This window comes from Sapajus apella, unplaced genomic scaffold (genome assembly GCF_009761245.1).
Source record: "Sapajus apella isolate SASKATOON/1434 unplaced genomic scaffold, GSC_monkey_1.0 scaffold169, whole genome shotgun sequence".
Taxonomy (NCBI): Eukaryota; Metazoa; Chordata; class Mammalia; order Primates; family Cebidae; genus Sapajus; species Sapajus apella.
In genome coordinates this window covers 1798120-1806729 of record NW_022437109.1, presented here as the reverse complement: position 1 = coordinate 1806729, position 8610 = coordinate 1798120, and the positions used below count along the sequence as shown (strand labels likewise).

The window sequence follows — 8610 nt, the reverse complement described above, 5'->3', positions numbered from 1 at the left end:
TTGAAATATTTGTAAATATTCGTGAAGTAGAAAAGGTCATACCTGCTCTTTATTAATCTGGGTTTAGGGGTTTTTATTTATTTACTTATTTGTTTGTTTGAGACAGAGTCTTGCCCTGTTGCCCAGGCGAAGTGCAGTGGCATGGTCTTAGTTCACTGCAACCTCTGCCCCGCCAGGTTCAAAAGATTCTCCTGCCTCAGCCTCCGGAGTAGCTGGGATTACAGGTGAGTGCTACCACGCTTGGCTTATTTTCATATTTTTAGTACAGATGGAGTTTCATCATGTTGGGCAGGCTGGTCTGGAACTCCTAACTTCAGGAAATCTGCCCGCCTCAGCCTCCCAAAGTGCTGGGATTACAAGCGTGAGCCACCGCACCCAGCCCCAGGGCATTATGGGATAACCCTACTTCAGGGTCTTACTACCCAAAAATGTGACTAGATTTTTAAAAAATCATGTATTTTAGGTTGGCTGCACTGGCTCACGCCTGTAATCCCAGCACTTTGGGAGACCGAGGTGGGCAGGTCACTTCAGGAAAGGAGTTCAAGGCCAGCCTAGGCAACACAGTGAAACCCCATCTCTACTAAAAAAAAAAAAAAAAAAAATAAAAAAAAATATATATATATATATATATAAGTTGAGCGGGGCATGGTGGCTCCTGCCTGTGATCCCAGCTACTCGGGAGGCTGAGGTAAGAGAATCCCTTGAACCGGGGAGGCAGAGGTTGCAGTGAGCCAAGATCACGCCACTGCACTCCAGCCTGGGCAACAGAGCAAGACTAGTCTCAAAAAAAAAAAAAAATTCCCTGGCGATCAACTCATTTTTAATTTCCATTTTGTGGTGTAACCATTCCCCTTCAAGTTAGGGTTTGTAACACAAATAACTGCCTCAGATGGAAGTACCCAGGCCAGATTCTCAAGTCTTAGGCTGAATTAGTACATGAAAAAGGCATGCAGTAGTAGAATTCTATAATTAAGCAACAGCTGCAGAATATCATTGCATCCAGTACTAGAAACAAGAGAGGGGAAATTCTCAGCAACTGAAAGCATGCCACAATCAAAAGCCTCTCTTTAAAATATAGAACAAACCACACTTAAAAATGTTTTCAATCACAGTCTCTCACTGAATTGCTTCATTATCTAACAACTTCATCATAAAATTTGTGTGGTTCTACCATGTAACCAAGAGGTGAAAGGCTTTGAATTTTTTAAAGATGTAAAACATGCAAAAATATATATATTAATTTCAGTCAACAATACTTCAGTATTTTCCACCTCTCAGGAAGCAGAGTTCAATAATTAAAATACCTTTTCAATATTTTTTTTTTTGAGACAGAGTCTCACTTGTCTCCCAGGATGGAGTGCAGTGGCACAATCTTGGCTCACTGCAACCTTCACCTCCGAGATTCCAGCGGATTCTCAAGCCTCAGCCTCCTGGGTAGCTGGGATTACAAGTGTGCACCACCACACCCCGCTAATTTTGTAATTTTAGTAGAGACGAGGTCTCATCAGTCAGACTGGTCTCGAACTCCTGACCTCACGATCCACCCACCTCGGCCTCCCAAAATATGGGAATTACAGGCGTGAGTCATGGAGCCAGGCTTCAATATCTTTTCAATATTAAACCGTAAAGCAATCATGAAAACATTACTAATTATACTTGTGCCTCGACTTTATAAAATTCCAGTTGTCTACATATGACCACTTTTAAGATCACTTACCATAGGGAAACCAAAAAAAAAGGAGAGCAGAAAAAAACATGCTGTTTCAAGTTTGATTTTGCTCAAGGTAAACATTTAAGTATTATGTATATTTGTATTTATATTATCAAGATTCAGAATATAAACATACTGCATAAATGGAGAACTTCAGATTCATTTTAGAAAAAAAACTATTGATATACAATAGTCTTACAATCACTTTAATAAACCACAGATAATACAAGTATAGGTAATAAACTAATTACCTCAAATCAAACTGCAAAAAGTACTGGCTCAATTTGCAACCCTAAAAGGAAAATTAAGAGAATCCAGACTTTTTTTCTGTCTTTTAGAAAAGAAGGAAGTAAAAATGATGAGTTAAACTATTAAATCGTAATGCGTTATATCACATCCAAGTATTTAAATCAGTTAACTTTCAAGCTGTTGGTTTTTGAAAAAGACCTTCAAAGCCACCAATGGTATTGTTGAAAAAGTGAATGTTATACACTGAAACTAATCATTATAACAAATCTTCAATTTATTTGAAGCAATTCAGTTTCAAAAACTTTAAGTTACAGCAGTCACAGAAAAAAACAGGAACAGTCAGAAACAATAAAAGAATAATCAGGAGTACTGCAAATTTGTTTGTTTGTTTTTAACACTGTCATGGCTTTATTCAAAACACAGTTGCACAAAAGTATTAACTTCAAAGTTTTAAAGGAGATTCTTGGGGAACTTAACACACTATATACATCCTGCCATACAAAGAGCATTAAAATAGGACCGAAAACTTCTACAAAATATAAAACCCACCCTTACTTATTTGCATGAAAATACCACCCACAAAGCTAAGTAAGTCTTAAAAGTTACCTGGAGGCTCTAAGTGTTGTTTTCAAACCAAAGTACTCTAATTTTGATTGCACAGTAAGATGATTGATAAGAAAGTCAATATATAGATTTCATTTTAAAAATAAGTATTTTTGTAATCTGGCATAGTTATGTAATGAGAATCGTTAGGAACTATAACAGGGCATTTCAATTTTTAAAAGCAGAAGAAAAATGTTAGTTTTTTGGAGATTCCAATCCCCTCACTACACTTATTCCAAGTGTTTTATTTCAGTCAGTTGTGCAGCTTTTTTAGTTTCTCCACAAGTAACATCATAATTTTTACGTTTAAACATCAAGTCACACATTTTGCATTGTAGAAGCAGTAGCAGCAGTACTATACTCAGTATTTAAACGTGTCCCAGGTACAGAAGCATAACCTCAATCAGTCTGCCGACACTAACTTTTTAAAAACTTACAAATATTCAAAACAAAGGGAAAAAATTTAGATAGCCAAGGTTTAAAAAGCCATTGCCTTGAACATTGAGCCGCCATAGCAAAAGGGGAGATATACTTGTCTATTCATTATATTTTATTTAGTAGCCATGTAAGGAAACACACACTCACATCCCAAATATTTTTCTACTTTTAATGGACATACACTTGAAAACAAATCTTAATTTTAATGTCGATTTAGTTTTAAGTATTTTTCAACTGCCTAGTATATTCCAATTAAATGCTATTATTTTATCTGGTAATGCTTTAAAACTGTAGGAATTAAAGGTTCTACTCAGAAAAATTAGGAATACTTTGCAGAGTGGTATCCAAACATTTGAGAAGCCAACTTTAAAATTTGACTTTAATGTCTTATTATCAACAGGCAATTGTTCTGACTTTTGGGGAACACTAATACTGCTTCCAAAACCACCCCCTGCTTTTCTTTCCTCATCCTACTAATATAATCTTAGATGTTGTCAACCAAGAAACATTTATGGTAAGCAGAGCTTACTGCATAAAACTGTATTGATAATTTATTCTTAGGTCAGAAAATAGTCAATTTCTTTCACTTCACTTATTTAAAACCCAGACAGGACTGAAAGGTAGCTGAGGTATAAGACTAAAGGTTTTCCTGGGTATTCACAAGTTTCCCAACTTTCTTTTGAGAGAGCAGGAGGGAAGCGAAACAAGAAGGGAAGGTGATCATAAAGAAATTGCTAAGAAGAAAAAGAATGCACACCCAAAACAAAATAAACCACCATCGGCATGTCATGATTTGCAGCCTGATGAAACGGTTCACCTGCATGTCTCTGACTTGGTATAAGCGATTTTTCCTTCAAAAATAAAATCAGTCCTTCAAAGATGAATCAGTCACCACTAAATCCATGAACTATGTTACTGAACAGAACCTCCACAAAATCTGTGAACTATGTTGCTGAATAGAACCTTTACTATTCTGCTTCTACTTTCCAAGTTACTTGTGACAAAAAAGCAACCAAACACTCTTACTCAAAAAAAAGGTAACTAAACTAAAGATCCCTGGATCACCTCTAAAAAAATAACCAACTTACCACTCAAGAGACTATTGTCATTTCATATTACAGCAAACTGTAATTTCAGTTAATTTATAAATAAGGAATGAAATGCATCAAACTACACCTGTGTAAAAGTGATCATGTTTTAATTATGAGCTAAAAATGCCTAATACAGTAAGCTTGAATTTTAAAAATTAAGAGTCTAAATAAATTGCTAGGGAATTCCACAATGGTAGTTAATGAAAATTTTTCTCTACATACAATATGATCATTAACAGACTAGTTCTTATTTGGAATGATAAGGCAAAAATAGTAAAACCACACTTTTCCTATAAAAAGTTACACATTATCTTCTGTAGGGATAGCTATCGTACATGAAGAAACAAAGACGTGATCACTCTATTGCACACCCAGAAACATTAGAGAATCTGGTCTTAGAATGATCTAGTCGTCTTCTTCCTCTCCATCATCTTCAGCATCTCGTTTCCTCTTCTCCCCTCGAACACTTTCTTCTTCTAAAAGAGTGGAAGGAAAAATGTAAAAGGCTTCATTTTAACAAATGAGCATTGGTTCCATTACAAAGTTTTGAATCTTAGTGAAAAGTTAATGGCAGGGCCTAGTGCGGTGGCTCACACCTGTAATCCCAGCACTTTGAGAGGCCAGGCAGGCAGATCACTTGAGCCCTGGCCAACAAGGTGAAACCCCATCTCTACTAAAAATACAAAAAATTAGCTGGATATGGTGGTAGGCACCTGTAATCCCAGCTACTCGAGAGGCTGAGGCAGGAGAATTACTTGAACTCAGGAAGCGGTAGGCAGAGGTTGCAGTGAGCCAAGATCATGCCACTGCACTCCAGCCTGAGAAACAGAGAAAAACTTTGTCTCCAAAAAAAAACGGTTAATGGCAGAAGAAAATTGGCCAGGCACAGTGGCTCACGCCTGTAATCCCGGCACTTTGGGAGACCAAAGCGGGCAGATCACTTGAGGTCGGGAGTTGGAGACCAGGCTGGCCAACAGGGTGAAACCCTCATCTCTACTAAAAATACAAAAATTAGCTGGGTGTGGTGGCAGGCGCCAGCAGTCCCAACTACTTGAGAGGCTGGGGCAGGAGAATCGCTTGAACCGAGGAGGCGGAGGTTGCGGTGAGCCAAGATTGTGCCACTGTACTCCAGTATGGGTGACAGAAAGAGACTGTCTCAAAAGAGAGAGGGAGGTTAGGAGGAAGGGACCAAGGGAGGAAGGAAGGAACTTATACTTCAAGTTTCCTCTCTGAATTTTTTTAAATTTAAGTAGGTTGAAAACACACTTAGAAATCCATAAATAATTACAGTTTGCTATGCACCCTTGTGGCCATATCATGAAGTACAGATTAAGAAACTAGGGGCTTGACATCGATGCAATTGTTAGTAAACTTTAAAAATTATTTTGAGGCTCAGCTGGGCGCAGTGGCTCATGCCTGTAATCCCAACACTGGGAGGCCGAGGCGAGCAGATCACAAGGTCAGAAGATCAAGACCATCCTGGCTGACATAGTGAAACCCATCTCTATTAAAAATACAAAAAATTAACCCGACATCGTGGCATGCGCCTGTAATCCCAGCTACTCGTGAGGCTGAGGCAGGAGAATCACTTGAACCCAGCAGGCCGAGGTTGCAGCGAGTGGGGATCACGGCACTGCACTCCAACCTGAATGACAGAGCGAGACTCCATCTCAAAAAAAAAAAATTATTTTGAGGCTGGGTGCAGGAGGTCAAGACCAGCCTGGGCAACAGCAAGACCCCGTCTAAACAATAAATAAAAATATTAGCAAGGTGTAGTGGTGCACACCTGTAGTCTCAGCTACTTTGGAAGAGGCTGAGGTGGGAGGATAGCTTAAGCCTTAGAGGCCGAGGCTGCAGTGAGCTATGAATGTCCCACTGCACTCACTGCTGACAGAGACCCTGTCTCAAAACAGTAAAATAAAATAAAAATATTGGTTGGCCACGGTGGCTCACATCTATAATCTGAGCACTTTGGGAGCCCAGGATGGGCAGATCGCTTGAACCCAGAGTTCAAGACAGCCTGGGCAATATGGCGAACTCCATCTCCACAAAAAAAAAAAAATTAGTGGGGTGTGATGGTGTGTCCCTGTAGTCCCAGCTACTTGGGAGGCTGAGATGGGGAGGATCACCTGAGCCCAAGGAGATTGAGGCTGCAGTGAGCCGTGCACTCCAGCCTAGGCAAAAGAGTGAAACCTCACAATAGTAATCCCAGCACTTTGAAAGACTGAGGCAGGTGGATCACTTAAGGCCAGGAGTTCAAGACCACCCTGGCCAACATGGCAAAACCCTGTCTCTACTAAAAATACAAAAAAAAAAAAAAAAATCAGCCAGGAATGGTGGCAGGCACCTGTAATCCCCGCTACTTGGGAAGCTGAGGCAAGAGAATCACTTGAACCCAGGAGGTGGAGGTTGCAGTCAGTGGAGATTGCGCCATCGTGTTTCAAAAAAAAAATTTTTTTTGAAAGGCCTAGAAAGCAAATCTAAAAAGGGCATTAATTATCTGCAATTCAACTGCTCCTCTCTTACAAATAAGCTTCACTCTCTCCAAAATGAGGCTCTATGAAAACAATAAATTGAGTCCAAGGTTCCATTCGTCCCTTCATTTCTGTTTTTACAATAAACGTTATAAGCTGTTTGTTTTTAATGGAATTAATGAGTGCTCTAAGACAATTACTCTTAAAACAAAAAAACTTTTATAACTTTGAAGGTACTCTATGATAAAGCAAAATCAAAGGGATCAGTAAAAATCTACATTATACACTCATTCTTTAAAGTGTAAGATAAATAAACTGTCTAAAAAATAACTATGTCTTTAATTTTATAATTTGTTTACGGCTAATGTAACTCACCTTCTTCTTCCTCCTCTTCTCCTTCTTCAACATAGTCATCATCATCTTCTTCATCCTTGAAATTCAAATATTCAGTTTGAGAATTAAAAACTCATAACAGATTTTTCACTCTTGTAATATATTCCAATAAGAGCAAATAAACTATGGTTATTCAGTGTTTTGACATCCTCTGCCATTCTTTTTTTTCTTCTTTCTTTTTTTTAACTAAAAAAAATATATATCGATGGGGTTTCACCATGATGGCCAGGTTGGTCCTGAACTCCTGACTTCAGGTGATCCACCCACCTGGGCCTCCCAAAGTGCTAGGATTACAGGCGTGAGCCACCACGCCCGGCCAACCTCTGCCATTCTTATAAAGGACTTTTTTAAAACCTAACTAAATCTCCAGGTTTTTTTCTTTTTTTCCTCTTTTAATATCTTTTAAGTAAAGCTTTTCCCATAGGCTTTTTTTTTTTTTTTTTTTGAGACAGAGTCTCACTCTGCCACCCAAGCTGGAGTATAGTGTCGTGATCTGGGCTCACCCACTGCAGCTCTGCAGCCTCTGCCTCCCAGGTTCTAGCAATTCTCCTGCCCCAGCCTCCTAAGTAGCTGGGATTACAGGTGTGAGCCACCACACCTGGCTAATTTTTGTATTTTTAGTAGAGACAGGGTTTCACCATGTTGGCCAGGCTGGTCTTGAACTCCTTAATTCAGGTGATCTGCCCGCCTTGGCTCCCAAAGTGCTAGGATTACAGGCATGAGCCACCATGCCAGGCCAAGTCTTATTTTTTTTTTTTAATGTTTAATTTTTATGGGTAGATAGTAGGTATATGTATTTATGGGGTATATGAGATATTTTGATACAGGCACAAAAGGTATAGTAATCACATCAGTATAAATGGGGAACCCAGCATTTCTTGTATTTCCAGTTTCTTTTTTTTTTTTTTTTTGAGACAGAGTTTCACTCTTGTTACCCAGGCTGGAGTGCAATGGCACGATCTTGGCTCACTGCAACCTCCGCCTCCTGGGTTCAGGCAATTCTCCTGCCTCAGCCTCCTGAGTAACTGGGATTACAGGCACGCGCCACTATGCCCAGCTAATGTTTTGTATTTTTAGTAGAGATGGGGTTTCACCATGTTGACCAGGATGGTCTTGATCTCTTGACCTCATGATCCACCCGCCTCGGCCTCCCAAAGTGCTGGGATTACAGGCTTGAACCACCGCGCCCGGCTTTCCAGTTTCTTTATAAGTTATGCTTTAAACTAGCATTCTTCAAAAGAACTTTCTCCAGCAATGGAAATGTTCTATATATCTGTGTTGTGTAATACAGTAGCAATAGCCACACTTAGCTACTGAGCATTTGAAATGTAACCAATGCAAATGAGAAACTGCAATTTTTATTTTATTTAATTTTAATCAATTTAAATAGCCACATATGTTTACTAGCTACCATAATGGACAGAGCAACTTTTCACTATTTTAAAAACAGGATCTGGCCGGGCGCGGTGGCTCAAGCCTGTAATCCCAGCACTTTGGGAGGCAGAGGCGGGTGGATCACGAGGTCAAAAGATCGAGACCATCCTGGTCAACATGGTGAAACCCCGTCTCTACTAAAAATACAAAAAATTAGCTGGGCATGGTGGTGCGTGCCTGTAATCCCAGCTACTCAGGAGGCTGAGGCAGGAGAATT

The 8610-nt window shown here is 39.4% G+C and overlaps 1 long non-coding RNA gene across 1 annotated transcript; it reads right to left on the bottom strand.

Annotated features, from left to right (window-relative positions):
- Nucleotides 1-2213: 2213 nt before the first annotated feature.
- On the bottom strand, nucleotides 2214-7129 carry LOC116542441. Its single transcript, XR_004265222.1, has 2 exons — nucleotides 6942-7129; nucleotides 2214-4568 (listed from the first exon to the last, which is right to left on the bottom strand). It is a non-coding gene; the product is annotated as an uncharacterized LOC116542441 (long non-coding RNA).
- Between the last annotated feature and the right edge of the window lie 1481 nt (nucleotides 7130-8610).